Source organism: Chiloscyllium plagiosum, unplaced genomic scaffold (assembly GCF_037043375.1).
Source record: "Chiloscyllium plagiosum isolate Xiang-an unplaced genomic scaffold, Cpla_swu_hap1 HiC_scaffold_4, whole genome shotgun sequence".
In the NCBI taxonomy this organism is placed as follows: Eukaryota; Metazoa; Chordata; class Chondrichthyes; order Orectolobiformes; family Hemiscylliidae; genus Chiloscyllium; species Chiloscyllium plagiosum.
The window spans coordinates 137,393,083-137,418,002 of NW_028270142.1; positions in this window are offsets into that span (position 1 = coordinate 137,393,083).

Here is a 24,920-nt window from a genome sequence, read left to right on the forward strand (position 1 = left end):
ATTAATGTAAGATATCTGGTCAGCATGGACGAGTTGGACCAGGGTCTGTTTCCGTGCTGTACAGGTCTATGACTCCATGACTCTATAACACCTCACGCTCAAAACACTCATCATTGTGTGACTCCCTCCGTGGCCTCACCTCTGTAACCTCCTTCCGGTCAAAGTCTCTACATGCCTCCACTCTCTGCCTTGTGTGCATTTCCAAATTTTCATCACCACCACCATTATTGGTCATGATTTGGAAATGTCGGTGTTGGACTGGGGTGTACAAAGTTAAAAATCACACAACACCAGGGTATAGTCCAACAGGTTTAATTGGAAGCACTAGCTTTCGGAGCGCCGCTCCTTCATCAGGTGGTTGTGGAGGACACAATTGTAAGGCACAGAATTTATAGCAAAAGTTTACAGTGTGATGTAACTGAAACTATACATTGAAAAATAACTTGATTGTCTGTTGAGTCTTTCATCTGTTCGAATACCATAATGAATAACCACCTAATGAAGGAGTGCCACTCCGAAAGCTAATGTGCTTCCAATTAAACCTGTTGGACTATAACCTGGTGTTGTGTGATTTTTAACCATTATTGGTACCCATGCTTTCAGCTGCATGTCTCCTATCCCCCGGAATACCCTCCACAAACCTTTGCCTCTATGCGCCCTGTTTTGAAAAACATCTTCCCTCTTTAATCAAAATATGAAGCACAATTCTAATAATCTCTTCAAGAGGCTCGATGTTAAGCATTTCTTGACAATGCTGCAATGCTTGGGATGTTAAAAGTGCTACAGAAATGCAAAATGTAGTGGTTAGTTCTCATGCTGATTCTGGTGCACTATGCAGACAATAAATTATTAAATATATTTGGAAGCTTGAACTTAAGCGGAAAATGTGATTAGCTTTCATTGCTAATTCTTCAATACACAATATTAGTTCAGATAATGCATCCAGCTAATTGCCATTTAACTGTTGTACGCGTGACAGCACAGGATGTAGCAGTCTGTTAGATATGGTCACTGCATGAGATTGGCCCAGGTATTCCCATGGCTAGACTGTCCATGGGGCAGTGCAGACTAGAGTTACGTGTCAGGGGCCTGCAGAATCCCATGCTCAGCTGACATCATGGGAATTACCTGGGAAATTGACGATTCTGATGTGTCATTCCCCCTTGTGGGCAGAAAGAGCCAAGTGGCATTATTGCTAAGCTATTCATTGAGAGACCCAGCTGATGTTTAGGAGACTTGGGCTCAAATGCCAAATGGTGGAACTTGAATTCAACAAAAATCTGGAATTAAGAAGCTGACATTGCTGTCACACTAAATAGTTATTTAGTCCTTTTTTTTTGAAGAGAGGTTGTAAGGCAGAGGTCTCGAAGAAAATAAACAATTTATGAAGCTTTTGGGGTCTCAAAAGAGTTGGAAGCTTCAGTGAATGTCTCCTGGCTGCTACTTTCCCTAAGTTTTTCTTTGATATTGTTTCCTCCTGGATTGGAGAACTGCATGTGATACTTTGTGTCGGAACTTACCTTTTTGCCAAGAGGTGAGTTTATGGAATGTTACTGTATTGGAACAGTTAATTCGTAATAGTTATTTGCTTAAGTTTTCTAATAGTTAAGTTATTCTAAATTCCTCTTTCTCTTGCTTGTATTTTAATAAATTGTTTAACTGCTTTAAGTTTTTAAATAAATTGTGTTCTGCTTAATGTTAACGAGTTTGACCAGTCGAATTGTATCTAGAACACAGCACTTCACATTTATCTTAAAAATAAGAAAAAGTTAGGGTCTAGGCTACTTTTTCAAAATATGTTGAGGGTGTCCATAATATGACCAAGAAACCATTATTCATTGTTGGAAAAACTTACCTGGTTCACTAATGTTCTTTAAGGAAGGAAACTGCTGTCCTTACCTGGTCTGGCCTACATGTGTCTCAAGACCTACAATAATGTAATTGGCTCTTGACTGACTTTTGGGCATTTAAGGATGGGTAATAATTGCTGAACTTTTTAAAAAAATTCTGGAATTTACCGGAAGAAAACCTTTAACCTCAGAGAATTCAGTTCTGTTGCCATGATGTCAATGGTTACCCAGGGAATTTTAGATAATTAAAAACCAAGTCTAATTCGCAGGTAACTATTAAGCTGAACTTTCACCCACAATTTACTATCCAACTACCCCAACTCCAACCTACCCGTCTGGCATGTTATCCTTTTACCAATTACCATCCAAACTGCACATTTACCTGACCTTTAACCTTTCAGACCAGTTACCAAAGTATCTAGCTGTGTTGTTGTATATTTAAGTATCACACACTGACTGCGACAAGATGTTTTTAATCTCCCAGTAACCCTGCACTATGAGGGAACAGTCTGATATCAGATCCACTTGGCACTTCTGAACAATTCAGGAAGGGAGTTCCTGGTTAGGAACTCAGAGCCCTGGGATAATATTAACACAAAGCAACCAAGTGGAAATGCAACTGTAATTGGCATCTCTCGGAATATTCAGGCTGTTTATTCCCCATTCTATCAGTTTATTTGAATCGAACTCAGAGCGAAGTTGATGTTTACCCATATTAATGTTCAGATACGAGTCCTCTGCTTTTCATGGGATGATTCCATATTAAATCATAACATCTTTTCTGTGGAGGTAGATTACAATGTTTTCATCATTTTTAACTGTATTAACTCTGCACTTTTGTCCTTAGTGGCCCTTAGTTATTCAACTTGTCTAACCTACACATGTCTTGATTAGGCATCATTGTAAATTATGTTGCAAATTCCAACATTGTATTTACATTCTTATTTGAAAATCTGAGGGGCTCCAATTGCAATGGTTTATGGAAAATATCCTATGAGTATCTTGCCTGAGGAGGAGGAAACTACCTTAACTTGAGAAGGGATGTAGTTGTCTTGGACGTAATTCACAGAAAGTTCACTGGATTAGTTCCAGAGATGAGTCTGATAGGGGGATGTTGAGCAGTTTATGCCTCTGTTCTCTTGGGTGAGAGGTGATCAAATTGAGCTACCTATAATGTTAAATGGATTGACAAAGTAGACATTAAAAAGCACGCTACAAAAAACAGAAATTGCTGGGGAAGCTCACCAGATCAGGCATCATCTATGGAGAGAAAGCAGAGCTAACATTTTGGGTCCAGTGACCTTTCATCAGAACTAATAGTGGTTGGAGAAGATGATACACGCACACACACACACTCACACACATATACACACAAACACACACACACACATATACACACATACACATACACACACACATATACACACACACACACACACACTCACACACATATACACACAAACACACACACATTCACACACACATATACACACACGCACACACACACACATATACACACAAACACACACACATTCACTCACACACATACACACACACATATACACACACACGCGCACACACACATGCACATACAGATGCACACACACGCATACGCACACGCACGCACACACGTGCACATACACACGTACACACAAGCACACACATACACACACACACGCCTACACACGGGCACACACACACACGCATGCACACACACACACGCACACACACATATACACACACGCACACACACCATACACACGCACGCACATACATACACACACAAAAGCACACACACACGCGCAAACACACATGCACACGCACCCACACGTGGGCACACACACACACACGTGCACACACACGCACACACACATATACACACACGCGCACACACACACATGCGTGCACACACACCTCACACACGCAAACACATACACACACAAAAGCACACACACACGCACCCACATATGGGCACACACATACACGCATGCACACACACACACATACACACACGCGCATACACACACGCACACACGCGCACACACACACGCACACACACACGCACACACACACACAAAAGCACACACACACGCACACACACGTGTACACACATGCGCGTGCACAAACGCACACATGCACGCATGCACACACACAAGCACACACATGCACACACATGCACACACACTTGCGCACACACGCACACACACGCGCGCGCACACACACGCGCACACACACGCACACACATATGCACACACACGCGCATACACACACACACACATACACGCCGACAGTGTGGAAAAAGGCCAGTCAGCCCATCGAGTCCACACTGACTGTCTGAAGATCATGCCACACAGACTCCCCTAACCCTACATGTCCCATGTCTAATCCACCTAACCTGCACATTCTTAGACATTGTGGGCAATTTAGCACCGCCAATCCACCTAGCATGCACATCTTTGGATGGTGGGAGTAAACCCATGCAGACTCAAGGAGAATGTGCAAACTGCATACAGACTGTTGCCCGAGGGTGGAATTGAACCCAGCTCTCTGATGCTGTGAGGCTGCAGTGCTAACCACTGAGCATTGGGCATACCACCCAACAGGTGGGGATGGAACTCAGAGAGAGATGAAGACAATTAAACAAACACAGGGATGGATTATGATAAGCCAAGGAAAGAGGAAAGCTGATAATGGGGGCCATAAATAGGAGAAAATGGGTTAGCTGTGCTAAAGCAACTCATAGAATGATAAGACCTGGAGTGTGGAGGATGGGGTAAGGACATGGGAAAAGATGCCTCAGGTCTTAAAATTATTGATCTCAATATTGAGTCCTGAAGGCTGCAGGGCCCCCAAGCAGAAAATGAGATTTTGTTCTTTCAGCTTGCACTGAGCTTCACTGGAGCACTGCAGCAAGCCTGAGACAGAGATGTTGGCCAGGGAACAGGGTGGGGTGTTAAAGTGGTAGGCAACTGGAAGCTCAGGGTCTTTTTTGTGAGCAGAACATTGGTGATCTGTCAAACAGCCACCCACCCAGTCTATGCTTTGTTTCATCAATGTAGAGGAGACCACACTGTGAGCAGCAAGTGCAGTAGACTAGATTGTGTGAGGGACAGGTGAAGTGCTGCTTCTCCTGGAAGTTGTCTATAGGCCTTGGAAAGTGAGAAGCAAGGCGAAAAATGGTTTCTCAGCTACACGAAGAAGCCAAGGAACCTGGGATTGTTTTTCTTAAACAGACGATAGTGAAAAGTTCTTAATTTATGGGATGTGACCGTAAACTGGATTGACCAACATGTTTCCCATCTCTAATTACTGTGTGGTGGTGGTTAGCTGCCATCTTAAACCAGTCAGTCTTTTGGTGCGAGTACATAGACAGTGCTATTTAGGAAGGGATATTTTGACCTCGCAACTGTCAATATAATTCCAGGACTTTGACCCAGCAACAGTGAAGGAATGAGGATGTACTTCTAAGTCAGGATGGTGAGTGGCTTGGAGGGGAACTTGCAGCTAATGGTGATCCATATATGTGCTGCCCTTGTCCTTCCAGATGGAAGTGGCCTCAACTTTGGAAGGATCCCTGGTGAATGCTTGCAGTGAATGTTATGGATAGTGTACACACATTACTGAGCTGTAACAACATTAATGGAGAGAGCCAGTGTTTGTGGATGTAATGCCAATCATGAGTCCTGCTTTCTCCAGGATAGTATCAATAGTCTTGTTGAATGTTGTTAGATCTGCACTCACCTCGGTAAGTGGTCCAACACACTCCTGATTTGTGCCTTGTAGATGTTAGACAGGCTTTGTGAAGTCAGTCGGTGAGTTTCTCGCTGCAATATTCCTACCATCTGATCTGCTCTAGCAGCCATTGTATTTATACAGCTAGAGTTAAGAGTGTGGTCCTGGAAAAGCACAGCAGGTCAAGCAGCATCCAAGGAGCAGGAAAATTAACGTTTCAGGCAAAAGCCCTTCACCAGGAAATTCGGTAAAGGGCTTTTGCCTGAAACATAGATTTTCCTGCTCCTTGGATGCTGCCTGACCTGCTGTGCTTTTCCAGTACCACACTCTTGACTCTAATCTCCAGCATCTGCAGTCCTCACTTTCGCCTATTTATATAGCTAGTCCAGTTCAGTTTCTGGTCAATGGTGACCTCCAGGGAAGAGGATAATAGGAGATTTTGTGATTATTATGCTGTTGAATGTTAAGGGATAATGGCTAGATTCTCTCAGGTTGGAGATGGTTATTGCCTGGCAACTGTGTGGTGCAATTTTTACTTGTCACTTTCAATATATAACACTCCCATATTGAACAGTGGGAAGAGGTTGGATTTGCACGGAAGTGTTACCCATGCCATCTAGTTGTGTTCCCCTCTCACTACAAAGGGCAATTCCTGGCTGACAACACATGAGTTGGTGCTTGGCTCAGCTTTAAAGATGGTGTTGGAGCTGGGAAGGTGGAGGTGATGGCCTAGTGGTATTGTCTCTGGATTACTAATCCAGAAACTCAGCTAATGATCTGGGGACTGGGGTTCTCAGTATTTTAACTCATTAAAAAATATCTGCAATTAAGAATCAACTGATGACCATGAAACCATTGTCAGTTGTCAGAAAAACTAATGTCCCTCAGGAAGGAAATCTGCCATCCTCACCTGTTCTGGTCTACACGTGACAACACACAGCAATGTGGTTGAGTCACAATTGCCCACTGAAATGACCTAATAAGCCACTCAGTTGTATGAATCACTACAAAGTCTCTTCAAGGGCAAGTGGGGATGGGCAATAAACGCTGGCCAGCCAGAGTCACCCATGTCCCACAAATGAATAAGATTAGACAAGCCAGGAGATCTCAGCAGCAGTGAGTCTGTCTGCTCTGGCTGGGCAGAGGATAGTGTGAGCTGGGTGTGCTAGAGGTGCTCTGCGGAGAATTGTGTGAAATAACTCACTCGGGTTCACAAGGAGAAACCCTCCGTGAAAATCCCCAGAATTGACCCGGGGGTGTTGGGAAAAATTTCAACTCTTGGTGGAATATCACTGAATAAAAGTAAGGAGAAATGGAGCTGGGTTATACCATTCCTTTGATGTTTTTACTCAGGCAAAAAGTGGCAATAAAATGCAGCTCAGTCACTTTTATGAACTCCCATTTAAATTGCAGGTGACAACTTGTCACTTTTCATGTAAGCAGGAGTGTGTAATGTACTGTTAAATAGACAATAGGGTGATGCTGTGCAGGTATTGTGTGTATGTATAATATAACAGTAGGATACCCAGGACATTGTACATAATGAGATGCCCCCTGCACAGTGTAATGTCTGTTAAACGTAGTTCATTTGCCAGTGAATAGGGGAGAGAAATTTCAACACATTATTATCAAGTCAGCTCACATCACACAGTAAATCAGAAGCTCTGCACATGCTGCTGCTTATACAGAATATCATTCAGGTAAATATTTGGACAGTTAAAGACACAACACAAATGCACGGCTGTGGCTTTCTGAAATAAACCTGAGAAGATTTTTTAACTGGAAAAGGTCCCAAATCTTGTCACACATGGGGAAGCATGCGCCATGGTGCGGTGGGATCCTAAGCTTCCCTTTCTTTCCTTCTCTGCCTCTGCTCTATCTTATTGTTAAGGCGTTTGGACTCAAAGCATGAAGCAGCTTGACAGACAGGTAGTGCCATCGTTATGGTCCTGGCTGATGGTAATGTTGGACAAGTCAGATCCCAGAATTAAACCTGGCTTGATGGATCATAAATTGCATCCTTGCAGTTGGTTACCATGGTAGTTAATCACTGAACGTATTCACACAAGGCTGCCAAGATTCTTTTAACACAAGAACACAAGTTTATTACTCAAGAGAAAAATAAACAAATAAAGCTTTATATATCACAGAATCATGGAATTGTTACAGATCAGAAGAAGACTAATCGGCCCATCATGCCTGCACTAGTCCGATCATGAAGTGGCAAACATTTCAGCAAAACCCTGCGCAACATTTCTATCCAATTCACCACCTGGTGCTGCCTCAATGGAACCTGCCCCACTGTCACATTTCTAGGCTGTGCATTCCTTACCCTAACTACTCGTTGTGTGAACATGATCTTTTTCTCACAACACATTTGCTTTATTTGTACATCACATTAAACTTGTGTCTGCTCAACCTTTTTCTTTCCTTTTCCAAGAATGTGTAAGTTAATTATATATAAATTAATTTGCAAAGACCTTAAACAACAAAAATGTATATTCAAATATTGTTCCAGCAAAATCCTTGTCGGATATTCAATCCCACAGATATATTATTCCTACTGTGAACTCTTTAATTTTTTAAAATTAACTAACTCTCTCCAGTCTGACTTCTTGGACAGCTCAAGCAGTTACAAGACTTCTTTCAGCTTGAATGGCCTGGATCCTTTGGACCAACCAGTCCATGCCACCCAGATATCCCAACCCAATCGAGTCCCACCTGCCAGCACGCAGCCCTCCAAACCCTTCCTATTCATATATCCATCCAAATGCCTCTTAAATGTTGCAATTGTACCAGCCTCCACCACTTCCTCTGGCAGCTCATTCCATACACGTACTACCCTCTGCGTGAAAATGTTGCCCCTTAGGTCTCTTTAATATCTTTCCCCTCTCACCCTAAACCTATGCCCTCTAGTTCTGGACTACCCCACCCCAGGGAAAAGACTTTGTCTATTTATCTATTCATGCCCCTCATAATTTTGTAAACCTCTATAAGGTCACCCCTCAACCTCCGACGTTCCAGGGAAAACAGCCCCAGCCTGTTCAGCCTCTCCCTATAGATCAAATCCTCCAGCCCTGGGAACATCCTCGTAAATCTTTTCTGAACCCTTTCAAGTTTCACAACATCTTTCCAACAGGAAGGAGACCAAAAAATGCACACAATATTCCAACCGTGGCCTAACCAATGACCTGTACAGCCGCAACATGACTTCCCAACTCCTATGCTTAATACTCTGACCAGTAAAGGAAAGCATACCAAATGCCTTCTTCACTATCCTATCTACCTGTGACTCCACTTTCAAGGAGCTATGAACCTGCACTCCAAGGTCTCTTTGTTCAACAGCACTCCCTAGGACATTATCATTAAGTATCTAAGTCCTGCTAAGATTTGCTTTCCCAAAATATAGCACCTCGCATTTATCTGAATTAAACTCCATCTGCCACTTCTCAGCCCATTGCCCATCTGGTCACGATCCTGTTTTAATCTGAGGTAACCCTCTTCGCTGTCCACTACACCTCCAATTTTGGTGTCATCTGCAAACTTACTAACTGTACCTCTTATGCTTGCATCCAAATCATTTATGTAAATGACAAAAAGTAGAGGATCCAGCATGGATTCTTGTGGCACTCCACTGGTCACAGGCCTCCAGTCTGAAAAACAACCCTCCACCACCACCCTCTGTCTTCTACCTTTGAGCCAGTTCTGTATCCAAGTGGCTAGCTCTCCCTGTATCCTGTGAGATCTAACCTTGCTAATCAGTCTGTCATAGGGAACCTTGTCAAACGCCTTACTGAAGTCCATATAGATCACATCTATTGCTCTGCCCTCATCAATCCTCTTTGTTACTTCTTCAAAAAATTCAATCAAGTTTGTCAGACATGATTTCCCATGCACAAAGCTATGTTGACTATCCCTAATCATCCTTGCCTTTCCATATGGGCGGCACGGTGGCACAGTGGTTAGCACTGCTGCCTCGCAGCGCCAGAGACCCGGGTTCAATTCCCGACTCAGGCGACTGACTGTGTGGAGTTTGCACGTTCTCCCCGTGTCTGCGTGGGTTTCCTCCGGGTGCTCCGGTTTCCTCCCACAGTCCAAAGATGTGCAGGTTAGATAAATTGGCCATACTAAAAAAAAATTGCCCGTAGTGTTAGGTAAGGGGTAAATGTAGGGGTATGGGTGGGTTTCGCTTCGGCGGGTCGGTGTGGACTTGTTGGGCCGAAGGGCCTGTTTCCACACTGTAATCTAATCTAATCTAATCAAATACATGTATATCCTGTCCCTCAGGATTCTCTCCAACAACTTGCCCACCACCGATGTCAGGCTCACTGGCTTGTCCTTACTGCCCTTCTTAAACAGTGGCACCACGTTAGCCACCCTCCAGTCTTCCGGCACCTCACCTTTGACTATCGATGATGCAAATATCTCAGCAAGAAACCCAGCAATCACTTCTCTAGCTTCCCACAGAGTTCTAGGGTACACCTGATCAGGTCCTGGGGATGTATCCACCTTTATGCGTTTCAAGACATCCAGCACTTCCTCCTCTGTGATATGGACGTTTTGCAAGGTGTCACCATCTATTTCCCTTCTTTCTATATCTTTCATATCCTTTTCCACAGTAAATACTGATGCAAAATACTCGTTTAGTGTCTCCCCCATTTTCTGTGGCTCCACACAAAGGCTGCCTTGCTGGTCTTTGAGGGACCCTATTCTCTCCCTAGTTATCCTTTTGTCCTTAATGTATTTGTAAAAACCCTTTGAATTCTCTTTAATTCTATTTGCCAGCGCTATCTCATGTTGCCTCTTTGCCCTCCTGATTTCCCTCTGAAGTATTCTCCTATTTCCTTTATACTCTTTTCAGGTTTCACTCGATCTATCCGGTCTATACCTTACATATACTTCCTTCTTTTTCTGAACCAAACCCTCAATTTCTTTAGTCATCCAGCATTCCCTATACCTACCAGCTTTTCCTTTCACCTTGACAAGAATATACTTTTAGGAGAAATGACAAATGTTACAAATTCCCCTGCTGCTACAATGAAACTGCAGTCCTGAACAGCAAGCCTGATTCTCTCACTAGGATGAGATTGTTCAGCTGCTTATACAAAACTGAAATCTGACTCTTTTCAACTGAACTCCAACTAAACCATCATGGGGTCATAACCATTCGGTTTTCTGTATGTCATAAACATAGCAGCGTAAGAACATCATCTGCTAACATAACAGTTACCAGGTTAATCAGCCAAGTCACACACTTTGCTTGAAATGATGGATTGAGGTCACTTTGCCAAATTAATTTCTAACTTCTTAAAAAGAACATTACCTTCACAGAACTGAAACCAAAACCCATAAGGCTCTGTTCTATAAATCCAAAGTTGTAAATGATATTAATAATATATCATAGACATTTATCACAGCATTCTGAACAGTTAATGCAACTCCTCTCAAACATTAATGCCAATGTTCCTACACTTTAAGGAGAACATCAATAGTGTCTTTGGCGCAGTCTTCTTGACCTCCCTTGGACCATTGACTGTTTGAGAATTGAGAAAACAGTATCGGCCATTTCAAATGACTACTTTTTCTTCCCTTTTATATTGTTACTCTCTTAAACATTCTCTAGAACTTGCTGCTCAGCCAGCCAAGCTGTTCCAGGACAGTCATAACACTGGCATCTCTCTGAAAACGTGAAGAATTGTTCAATACGTCCTGTAAACAAAAAAGAAAATCAAATGTAACCTAGCAATTACTGGCTACCAGTCTACTCGCAATCATCAATAAAGTGATTGAAGATGTCATCAACAGTGCTGTCAAGAGGCACTTACTTTGCAATAACCTGCTCAGTGACACCCAGTTTGGGATCCACCAGGGCCACTCATCTCCTGATCTCATTACAGACTTGGTTCAACCATAGACAAAGGAACTGAATATGAGAGTTGGGGAGTGAGTGACAGTCCTTGACCTCAAGGCAGCATTTATCAGAGTATGGCATTAAAGAGCCCTTGCAAAAATTGAGCCAATAGGAATCAGAAGAAAATCTCTTCACTGGTTGGAGTCATCTGCAGGACAATATAGGATGATTGTGGTTGTTGGACGTCAATCATCTCATCCCCAAGACGTCTCTGCAGGAATACTGCATAGTAGTGCCGTCAGCCCAGCTATTCTCAGTTGCTTCATCAATGAACGTCCCTCGATCATAAAGTCAGAACTGGGGATGTTCGCTGATGATTGTACAATATTCTGCACCATTCACAACTTTGCCAATACTGGACCAGTCTTTTTCCATTTGGTGCAAGACATCGACAATTTCCATGGTTCAGCTGAAATGTGGTAGCCTTTGCACTCAAAACTGCCAGGTAATAAGTGCCTCCAATCAAAGAGAACCTCACCATTTCCCCTTCAGATCCAAAGGTGCTATTATGACTTAATCTCCTAGTACCAACATTTTGCGAATTACCATTCACCAGAAACTCAAACGGACTCATCACATAGACACAGTGGCTCCAAAAGCAGATCAGATGCAAGGAAATCTAAGGCATACAACTCACCTGCTGCCTCTCTATGCCAGATTTAAATGTTTTAAATGGGTTATCCTGAATAGAAATGCTATTGGCACATTTGTTGAAGTCTGTAATAAATAGCTAGATTTATTTTTAAACTTAATTTCAGTATGCACTTAAGAGCGGCATATAATGGATGCTGGCTGGTTTAACATGGAGGTCACAGAATCTTTATAGTGTGGAAACACGCTATTCGGCCCAACAAGTCCACACTGACCCTCTGAAGATCATCCCATTCGGACCCATACCCCTACTCTTTCCCTGTAACCCTACATCTCCGATGGCTAATATACCTAACCTGTGCATCCCAAGACACTACGGACAATTTAGCATGGCCAATCCACCTACCCTGCACATCTTTGGACTGCAAGAGGAAACTGGAGCATCCGGAGGAAACCCACACAGACACAGGGAGAATGTGCAAATTCAACACAGACAATTGTCTGAGCATTGAATTGAACCTGTGTCCCTTGCACTGGGAGGCAGCAGTGCCAACCACTGAGCCACTGTGCCACCCTGTGTCCTGTCTCAGGTTTCCTGTCTCATGCATCTGTCCAGATGCATCTTAAATGAATCTACTATGCCTGCCTCTACTACCTCTGCTCTCAATGTGTTCCAGGCACCTACCACCCTCTGTTTAAAATACTTTCCATGTGTATTCCCCTTAAATTTTTCTCCTCTCACCTTGAACACATGACCTCTCATTATTGAATCCCTTACCCTGGGAAAAAGCTTATCCCTATCCACACTGTCTATACCTCAGTCAGGTCCCCCCTTAATCTCCTTTTTTCTAATGAAAACAATCCTAACCTACTCAACCTCTCTTCATAGCTAGCACCTTCCATACCAGGCAACGTCCTCATAAACCTTCTCTGCACCCTCTCTAAAGCGTCCACATCTTTTTGGTAATGCGGCGACCAGAACTGTACACCGTATTCTAAATGCTGATATAGCTGTCCAGACTCCATCAGTGGACTATTCTGAGCTAGTCAATCCCCCAGTACTCCAGGGAGTTGAATGTTACACGGAGATTGAGTAAACCAGTCTGCGGTAATAATCCCCTACTTCAGCTGAAATGTGAGGCTCTCACTTTTGCTTTCTGAAGAGAAATTGCATTCCCTAACTCGGTAAGTTAGTACTCCTTTGTTTCACAGCCTTGTGGGTTGTTGAGTGTGACAGACTGAATACTGAAAACCTGAGGGCGAGTCAGGAGGCTGGAATCTGATCCAAAAATCCATCTGATGTCGCAAGGTAGAGAAAGAAAGCTTTCGTGATTTATAAGCATCACCCTCAACGCTGAAATTAGATTATAGCCTTGAGCCCTGTGCCTGTGGATTTGTTACTTTTCCTGTTTATATTATTTTATGACTATAAATTATAATGTGTGTTGTAATTGTTGGGAACATTTCTATGCCTGTGCATTGAGACTATTACATTGACAGGGTGATATTAGCCTCCTCTAAGATACCATTATAGTAGTTTTGGCCTGGGTTTATTCAAAGTAGAATTACAAATATGATAAATATGTATTATTGTAACATTATGGGCTGTATCTGCAAAAATAGTAATGAAATTGCTGGCTGTAATATGAAACACAATCTAGTTACTCATAATTTATACTATTTTCCGAATTCATCATATTCAGCAGGAATCTGTTCCATTGCTGTGATTTTGGGATCAGTTGCATTGTTTGGGAAGGCATTTTCAAAAACGTGGAAACCATCAAACGTTGCTGGCTTCATTGTCAAACATTCCTAGCACATTCCAGATAACGCATGCCAGTCAGGGCAATAGGATTGTAACCATGTTGCCAGGATTGGAGGGTTTGAGCTACAGGAAGAGGCTGAACAGGTCGGGGCTGTTTTCCCTGGAGTGTTGAAGGCTGAGGGGTGACCTTATAGAGGTTTATAAAATCACAAGGGGCATGGATAGGGCAAATAGACAAGGTCTTTTCCCCAGGGTAGGGAAATCCAGAGCTAGAGGACATAAGGTGAAAGGGGGAAGATTTAAAAGGGACCTAAAGAGCAATTTAGTGGCGTGTGTATGGAATGAGCTACCAGAGAAAGTGGTGGAGGCTGGTACAACTACAAGATTTAAAAGGAATCTGGATGGTATATGAATAGGAAGGGTTGAAAGGAATATGGGCCAAGTGCTTGCAAATGAGACTATTTTCAGGATATCAAGTTGGCACGGACGAGTTGGACTGAAGGGTCTGTTTCCGTGCTGAACAACTCAATGACCCTGTAAGAATATCTCATTTCTTCTCGCAAACATTCAATGTTTTGGCCTCAGCCATTTTCAGTGGTGGAGAATTCCATAGGCTCCCCATTCTCTGGGTAAAGAATCGAAGTCTCACTCTGATGCCAGCAAAGATCGCAAGGTTGCTCTGGCCTGGCAAGTAGCTGCTCCTGGTGGGCTCGCTGAAAAACTAGATTTGCATTTACTGCTCCCCTTTCGGGATGGAAGATCAAGCCAGTTATAAATCAAAGAGTCAAATTAAGGTCGGAGCCATCTGCCCATCTGTTCTGAGCCCTTTCATTCTGGTACAACACACACTATGGCTCCAGGTCAAAAAGAGGTTTGAGCACAGCAAGCTAAAAAGCCATTTACAGCAGGTGATTCCTTTTTAACATGCCAATTAATGCAGTCGAAAGTCTAATGCATCGTCTGTTCTGAAGCATTAAAAAGCTCAGGAAACACTTGCAGAATTCAAGCTTTCCAGAGCACAGCAAAAGGTGAGATTGTTTTGTAACACTGAATGTCAGCAAGTTAACTCTCATGTAACTTATACAGTGCTTTAAACTTTGCTGTTTGTGATAAGGAATTCCATCTCTCCCAGTTTGTTCACCTGTGCATAATTTGCAGGCAAAATAAATGAATGTCATTTGCCATTACTTCTACCCAAATCATATGATCTGATGAGAGATCGATGCCAGGATGTTTATAGAAATCAAAATGTTTCTGTCCATGAGCTGTTGCTCCACCAAAATCCTCACAAGAAATGCCACGTTACCATCTTTAATTCAGATAAATGCAAGGTGCTGCATTTTGGGAAAGCAAATCTGAGCAGGATTTATACACTTAATGGTAAGGTCCGAGGGAGTGTTGCTGAACAAAGAGACCTTGGAGTGCAGGTTCACAGCTCCTTGAAAGTGGAGTCGCAGGTAGATAGGGTAGTGAAGAAGGCATTTGGTATGCTTTCCTTTATTGGTCAGAGCATTGAGTACAGGAGTTGGGAGGTCATGTTGCGGCTGTACAGGACATTGGTTAGGCCACTGTTGGAATATTGCTTGCAATTCTGGTCTCCTTCCTATCGGAAAGATGTTGTGAAACTTGAAAGGATTCAGAAAAGATTTACAAGGATGTTGCCAGGGTTGGAGGATCTGAGCTATAGGGAGAGGCTGAACAGGCTGGGGCTGTTTTCCCTGGAACATCGAAGACTGAGGGGTGGCCTTATAGAGTTTTACAAAATTATGAGGGGCATGGATAGGGTAAATAGACAAAGTCTTTTCCCTGGGGTGGGAGAATCCAGAACTGGAGGGCATAGGTTTAAGGTGAGAGGGGAAAGATATAAAAGAGGCCTAAGGGGCAACCTTTTCATACAGAGGGTGGTACGTGTATGGAATGAGCTGCCAGAGGAAGTGGTGGAGGCTGGTACAATTGCCACATTTAAGAGGCATTTGGATGGGTATATGAATAGGAAGGGTTTGGAGGGATATGGGCCGGGTGCCGGCAGGTGGGACTAGATTGGGTTGGGATATCTGGTCGGCATGACCGGTTGGACCGAAGGGTCTGTTTCCGTGCTGTACATCTCTGACTCTATGATGCTGTCTGACTCATCACTGAAATGCTTTGAGTGACACTGCCGAGGTGAACAAACCTCAGAACACTCAGTCAGCATGGCTTGGTTCAGCAACTGCTGTGCCCAGGACTGTGAGAAACTACAGAGAGTTGCGAACACAGACCGGTCTATCACGCAATCCAACCTTACATCCATCGACTCCATCAGCACTTCTCAATGCCTCAGGAAGGCAGCCAACATCATCAAAGACCCCTCCCACCCTGCTTATAATCTCTCCCAACCTTTTCCATTTGGCAGAAAATACAAAAGCTTATACACACATACCAACAGGTTCAGACACAGCTTTTTCCCTGCTGTCATTAGACTTCTGAATCGTCCTCTCAAATTTCAAATTTAGTGTTGACCTTGTTATTCGTGCACCCTCTCTGCAGCCGTAACATTGTATTTCTTGCTGTGTTCTATTACCCTTATGCACTTTGTATAGTCATGTTGCTTTTTGTAGTATCTTGTGTGCAGATTAACAAACAAATTTCCTGTGTTAAAGCAGAGTCACCAATTGAACTTTTCCGCCTGTGAAATATTTTGAGATGTCCTCATTTTGTAAACACAAATGTAGACTAAATGTGTGAGTCTTTCCTTCATTGAATTAGCTTTATTGTCACATGTTATCACACGAGTCCAGTGAAACGCTTACAATTTGCTGCTTACAGTGCCATCTTTGACACCTCAGTACAGATTCTTGAGTACAAATTCTTCAGAAATAAAATTAGGGAATATAGGGGCAGCACAGTGGCTCAGTGGTTAGCACTGCTGCCTCACAGTGCCAGGGACCCAGGGTTGATTCCACCCTTGGGTGACTGTGTGGCATTTGCCCCATCTCTGCATAGATTTCCTCCCACAGTCCAAAGATATGCAGGTTAGTTGGATTGGCCATGCCAAACTGCCCATAATGTGCAGGCTATGTGGCTTTGCCATGGGAGATGTGCAGAGTTGTAGGGTAGGGGGTTGGGTCTGGGTGGGATGCTATTCAGAGGGTTGGTGTAGACTTGATGGGCTGAATGGCCTGTTTCCACACCATCGGGTTTCTATGAAAAAGTCCAGCATTACAGAAATTCAAAAATCTTAGTCATAAACTAGAAAAATGAGAAGATCAGAATAGCAGTCCTTCTACCGTAACATAACAAAGGGAAAAAAAAGGACATTTAAAAGCTTCACAAGAGAAATTATGTTCTGATTTACATGACGTTATCAGGACAAAGCAATTGCTCTGCTTCACCTTGAAGAGAGAATCTCACTATAACCTACTGACATATCCCCTTTTATCACATTCAGAAGCACAGTTAAGATCCACTCATCCAACAATGATACAAGAGAGTTTTATGACTTTGGTTCTTCAGAGAGTAAACCATATCACTGGACCCAAACTTCCAGGCAAATGGGCCATTTGGGGGACATCTCTATCCAACCTTTGCTCCATACTACAAGACAACCTCACTGGCAAACTCTTGCTTTTTACAGAAAGTTACAAAGGGATTAGGGAGTTCTGACACATAAATCATGAAAAGCTGACATCCAAACTCAGTAAGTAATAGGGAACTCCAATGAAGTGTAGCTTTTATTTCAAAGGGAATGGTTACAAAAATAGAGAAGTGTTGTTAAAACTAATCAGAGTATTAGATAAACCACAACTACCATATTGTGAATAGCTTTTTTTTATCTCTCAGGGAATGCTCACTCTATATAATTCTTTATCACTGAGGACAATTGAGGCTGTGTCTCTAAGTTTATTCAAAGCTGAGAAGGACAACTTTTTAATCAGTTAGGAAAATGGTACAAGTGAACTGTCATCGGATCAGCCATGACCTCATTGAATACTGGAATAGTCTTGGCCTGAAACTCTTACTTCCGCTCCTACATTGTATGGTCTTATGTGATTTCAGTCAATTGCTGGAGCAGATACCTGTGGTGATAATGAATAAAATGCTTTTAATCCTGGGTTTATGACAGCAAAAGTTTAAAAATCACACAATACCAGGTTATAGTCCAACAGATTTATTTGGAAGCACTAGCTTTCAGAGCGCTCCAAAACCCTGTACTTCCAAATAAACCTATAGGACTATAACCTGCTATTGTGTGATTTTTAACTTTGTCCACTCCAGTCCAAAACTGGCACCTGCTCATTACGACAACAAAGACAGATATATGCCTTTGAGTCAGAGATGTACAGCACAGAAACATACCCTTCCGTCCAACTCGTCCATGCCGACCAGATATCGCAAACTAATCTTAATCCCATTTGCCAGTACTTAGCCCATATCCCTCCAAATGCTTCCTATTCATATACCCATCCAGATCCCTTTTAATGCAATTGTACCAGCCTCCACCACTTCCTCTGGCAGCTCATTCCATACACGTACCACCCTCTGCGTGAAAACCTTAGATCCCTTTTATATCTTTCCCCTCTCACCCTAAACCTATGCCCTCTAGTTCTGGACTCCACCACCCCAGGGAAAAGACTTTGTTTATTTACCCTATCCATGCCCCACATAATTTTGTAAACCTCTATAAGGTCACCCCTCAGCCTCCGACGCTCCAGGGAAAACAGCGACCAGCCTGTTCAGCCTCTCCCTATAGCTCAAATCCTCCAATCCTGGCAACATCCTTGTAAATCTTTTCTGAACCCTTTCAAATTTCACAAATCCTCCCAATAGGAAGGAGACCAGAATTGCACACAATGTTCAAACAGTGGCCTAACCAATGTCCTGTACAGCCGCAACATGACCTCCCAACTGCTGTACTCAACACTCTGACCAATAAAAGAAAACATACCAAACGCCTTCTTTCATTATCCTATTTACCTGCGACTCCACTTTCAAGGAGCTATGAACCTGCATTACTTTAATTTTAACTTCAGAACAGCATGGTTAAAGTTTTAGTTCAGTGGAACAAGCCACCTCAATAAAAGGGGCTTTTGTTCATAAAGCAGTCAAACTGTGAGAGTTTGCAAAAGTGTCCCTCTTGTGGTGCAGTGATAGTGTCTTTGTCCCTAGAAGCTTGGGTTCATGTCCCACTCACTCTGGAGGTACATAATAGCATCCCTGGTCAGATTGGTTAGTGAAATAGGTCACCTTACAAAAACAAGTTGTTGGATTTAGAAAGGAGTTGAGGAAACTCTCAGCAGATTGGGAAGAATCAGTTCAGCAAAAAGTTACCAAGTTGAGATGGGATTGAGTTTCCTCAAAGAACAGTTGAGAAGCAGGTTGAAACATATTTTGCTGTTAAGATTAGAGTACCCACAGTGTGGAAACAGGCCCTTTGGCCCAACAGGTCCACACCCGTCCTCTAAAGAGTAACCCATCCAGATCTGTTTTCCTCTGACTCATGCACCTAACACTATGGGCAGTTTAGCAAGACCAATTCACTTGACCTGCACATCTTTGGACTGTGGGAGGAAACCCACACAGACACAGGGAGAATGTGCAAACTCCACACAGTCAACTGAGCTTGAATTGAACCCAGATCCCTGGTGCTCTCAGGCAGTAGTGCTGATAACTGAACCACTGCCACCCCAGAGCTATATAAGATATATACCTCTGTTTATTTTTTTCTTAACCTGTAGAATGAACTTGTAGTATTTTACTGGAGAATGTTTGCAGCCCTATGTGTATATGTTAGGTGATTACCCACTATGGTAATCAACTGCAAGAATTGAATTTATTATCTACTAAGCTAGGTTTCACTCTGGGGTCTGACTTCCTATTCATGTACTTAACTAAGTGTCTTTTAAATGTTGTAACTGTGCCCACATCCACCACTTCCTCAGGAAGTTCATTCTACATGAGAATCACTATCTGTGTAAAAACTTTACCCCTTGTGTCTTTTTAAAAAGTCCCAGTCTATCCAGCCTTTCTTTATAATTCAAATCTTCCATATCTGGCAACATCCTGGTAAATCTTTCCTGAACTTTCCACAGCTAAATAATATCCTTCCTATCACAGGGTGACCAGAACTGGACATAGTACTCCAAAACAGACCACACCAATGTCCTGTATAAATTTATTATTAGGTGGTCAGATTCAGCAAATACTTTCCAATATGTAACTAAAGCATACAAATACAAATAATCTTTATATCGTGTGTCAGTCTGTGCATCCAAATATATCGATATATTTAAGTCATATATTAAGTGCTGCAGAGTGGTAAGCCATAAATTCAAATGAGGATTGATGTGAATCCAAGCAGTGCGGGCAATGGAACCCAATGTGGATCTAAGAAATGGAAATCCTGGTTTGCCTTAGAGCTGGTGTCTGCTCATTTCTCCACATCTCACATTCCACCTCATCTTCCTCTTCATTTGCACATCGAAGCCTCCCGTTTTCCACTCCAATGAGCAACGTGACTCCATGCATGAGCTGCATTGTGTTGCTTGTATCTCAGAGCTATGCAGAGATGACACACCAGCTTGTATGTTTGAAGGTAGATGAAGAAGTGTCTACTTTATGCTTTCAGATTTTACTTCTAGCAAGTTCTGCAATGTTTGTTTGCCTTTTTCTCCTGAGTTCACAACCTGGCTTAACTAATCAGGCATGATAACCATCATCAATACGCCTACTGATATTATCATACACGGGAAAGTTAGAAGTGGTTTTTAATGCCTTTTTTGTTTGCTGTCAAGACATCAATGGTCCTCCACCAAAGCTGTCATTATCCCCTAATGAGCTTCTGCCATCACAGCTAAGATTAATTTGTTCTGCTGTTGCCCCAGGTTCATTAGCGGAGTATGGAATTCTCAGCTGGGCCTCACAAAAAGAGACATAAACATCTCCTGTGATTTCAAATGATCCTGCCACCTTTCCCAAATTTCCATGAATCTTCCCAAATCTTCCTCAAATAACAATGTTAAAAAATCTGGAGAAAAGGCTGATCATCAATTGCATAATTTCTCTGAGATATCCACAAGCCTTTTATCAAAGTTGACTTTTGTAAAAATCCATGTTTGGCTCATTCACATGCCTTCTCTGTATCTACACAAAGCCAGAGAATAAATATTCAATCAAATATTGAAACTATTTCAGGCTCTCAATGGGCATTCTATTAATACCAGTGTAATTATGATTGATACATTGGATTAGACTCCAATGCTACGGATGGTAGTGGGGGTGCAGCAGTCAGGACAGTCTTGAGTTATAATTTTGTCTGAAGATTGTGAATGAATTGGATTGGATTTAATGGAATGTTTGATTGAACATTAAGAAAACAGACAAATAGTTCTATGAATTAATAAGTTCAGAAAATAAGGCAACTATTTCTCAGATCCTGCATTACTACAATATGCTTAGAAAGGATGGTCTATCTTATGCACACAACATGCACCAATCTGAATCAATGACAGCTTCAACAATCATGGCTAAGTGTGGCAACGAAAGACTTCAATATGCTTTAACATAATTTCTCCAAAAGAAATAAGTATTAACATTATCCAGGATTATATCAATTGACATTACTTTAATGAAGTGTAACAATATATTTGAAATGCCCTTATATTTTAATCCATTGAGTTTTGCAAAGTGTTTATTTCAATGCCATTTTTTAAGATGATGTGGAGGAGCTGGTGTTGGACTGAGGTGGACAGAGTTAAGAAGAAACACACAACATCAGGTTATAGTCCCACAGGTTGATTTGGAAGCACTAGCTTTCAGAGTGCTGCTCCTTCATCAGGTAGCTGTGTTGTGATGTTTAATCTTTTAGGCTGTTCACACGCAGTAACATTTCTGCTTTGGTTGTGCTCTATAGAACTCCCTTCTCCAAACACTTCACTTTCTGCTTCCCCCACTCCATTCTCCTGGGAGCAAAAATGCCTCCTCCAAACTCACTCATTACTATAAACCTAGAGTAAGGGCTGCGTTCCAAGGATTGAATGATGGAGAGCAATTACAACACCGTGGTTGGATTCCCCAACTTTAAAAGGCTACAGGATTAATTTGGTTGAATTTTGAACATGTTCAGAGGAGATAAAGAGAAACAATTGCCTATCGTTGGCGAGTCTAAAATTAGGGGATAATCCAAAAATTGGAACTAAGTCTTCCAAGAGTGAAAGTAGGAAATATTTTCACCTACTAAGTGAAACACAATTATTGAATGTTCTTCTACAAATGGTAGCTAATGCTAGATAAATTGTTCATTGTAAAACTGAGACTGATAGATATGTCTCACTGCTATGATCCTAGTTATGAGAATACTGAACTAGGTGGTTATTTACCTTGATAGACCACATTCCTTTGAAAGAATACAACACGTTGATGCACTCGGTATAAGAAAATAACTTAACTCCAGGATTAAACTGAATTGATAAAAAGAATGATTACTGTGAATACCTGAACACAAAAAGCATAAGTAATTAGGACTAAATAAGCATGTTGAGCAAGTGAAGTGTTTCTAATATTCACTATTGCCTTAAATTCAGTTGAACAAACTTTACCCAACATAATTTCTTGTCCATTTTGTCAGGCTTTGAAATATAGTCATACACCAGAAGTTGGCTCCTTTTCACTCTGCACTGTTCACACCACATGCCTTTTAAGATCAATATTTTCAATCATTCAGATGTGACATATCTCTGGATCAAGTGAGACTTGAACTTGAGTCTTCTAATCCAGAGGCAGGAACACTACCACTGCAATACAAGGGCCCCTATTACAACATAATTAAAGCTAGGATTACAGACAAATGTAGCTGGGAGGATTTGAACCCCACAAGGAAAGCTATTAGTCAAACATACACTAAAGTTATTTACCTTAAATCAGAGATAACCACATCAGAAGGACCTTTTTTGAGAATAACTGCTCTTGGCATAGATTTTTTAAATCAAGCTGGTCAGGCATATTATGTCACATTTCTGGAGAAGTTGGGAATTGAACTTGGACCCTCTGACCCAGGTGGGATAGAGACTCTACCACTGGACCACTGGAAGTTTGAGATCTATGGCACCAACACACCTACCTGGTACTGACATACATGTCACTGACAGTCTCACACCATAAACCTACCAGAAACACTTACCCCCTGCTCCATTCTCTAGAATTTACAATTCAAACATGGGGAGTTGGGTTATTTGGTTTTAATTCAACAGACTGATCTCTGCAGATTCCAGGTAAACTTCCTTCCCATTTATTTCTGTTAATAAAACCAGAACCCACCTGTTCTTTTTCTTTAAAGCATAGTTCAGCAATTTCCCCACAGTGACCTTTTGTTGTAAAAGTATCTCAGACAAATCAAAAGTTAAAGCTTTTACAATGCACACAAAACTTTAAAAAAAAACTTTAAGTAAACAACCAATATTCCACCTTAAACCAAAATCCAAATTACGTATTTATTTTAATATAACCTACAATAGAGGATGTAATATCACTATGCAAATGAATTCTGGGAAAGGAACAAAGTCAGGAGTTAGGTTGCATATCATCTGAGTTTATTAAAGTCAGAAGTGCCGTGGGCCTGAATCACTTCCTTCTCTTCTTTAAGCCTCCCTCTTAAAGGTTTATTTTTAATTCATTCACGGGATGTGGGCTGGGCCAGCGCTGATTGACCAGAGGGCAGATAAAAAACAACTACATGCTGTGGGCCGGAAGTCACATGCAGGCCAGAGCGGGAAAGAATGGCAGTTTCCTGCCCTCAAGGGCATTTATGAGCCAGATGGGATTTTCCCTGACTGCAGCAATTATCATTAGATGTTTAATTCCAGGTTTTTATTGAATTCAAATTCCACCATGGAGGGTTATGAACTTAGTCCCTTGGAGCATTACCCTGTGTTTGTGGATTCATTGTGTAAGGCAAGAGGTGGCATGGTGGCTCAGTGGTTAGCACTGCTACCTCACAGTGCCAGGGACCTGGGTTCAGTTCCAACCTTGGGTGATTGTCTGTCTGTGTTGCTTTCCTCCCATAATCCAAAGATGTGCAGGTCAGGTGAATTGACTGTGCTAAATTGCCTGTAATCTTCAGGGAATGTGTGGGTTAGGTGCATTAGTCAGGGGTAAATGTGGAGTAACAAGGCAGGGTCATGGGTCTGGGTGGGTTACTCTTCAGAGGGTCAGTGTGGACTTGTTGGGCCAAAGGGCCTGTTTCCACACTGTAGGGAATCTATGCCACTAAATCATCACCTCCCATCTTGACATTGCCCTTTCTAAGCAGTATTGAATTTCCTTTTAATTATCTGAAAAATGTTTCAACATGTTCTGAACATTACAGGCAGTTTATAACAGTGTTGCTGTTGTTTATCAAAAAAATGGAAGACAGGACAGGCAATTCACATGTCAATAGAGCATGGCAGAATTAGACTTGTGAAAAGCTTTTGACTCTAACATCAGGAATTGAATGCGCTTGGCAATTTTAAACAAGAGATGGTGAAGATCAGACTGTGGGTTATTGTACAATATCACCTAATATATCACCTAATCTTGGATTCACATTCTGTCCATGACCTGTGTGAAATCTACATGATAAGGTAACAGGAGAATAAGCCAAGATTCCTTGCACTCCATTAATTACTTGCTTGTTGATTTCCACCATTCTTTCTCAGTTTAACAATTACTTTGTTGCAGTCTGAAGCATGTAATAGCTGAGGTTTTAAGTCTAAGAAGTACCACAAAATAATTAATTCCCAAATATCTAAAGCAGAATAAAATTGTTTCAAAAGAGGGCATTGTTTAAAATTTGATCATTCTATTTTGCAATCTGAATAATTAAATTACTATTCTGCAAATCCAGGAAATATCAAAAGGCTTTGAAGGCTTTTGTTCGTAACATTGGACACGCTTTCAGCTTCTTGATTAAAATGAATCTTTATTGTTATAAAAGGCATTCTGTTAAATTCCATTGTACAACTCACATATTCATTAAAAGATGGCAGAAAGATAAATTGAAGTGATTATTTGGCTGACAAATAGGTAATGAGATTTTGTCTCTGTAATCTTGCCCTCT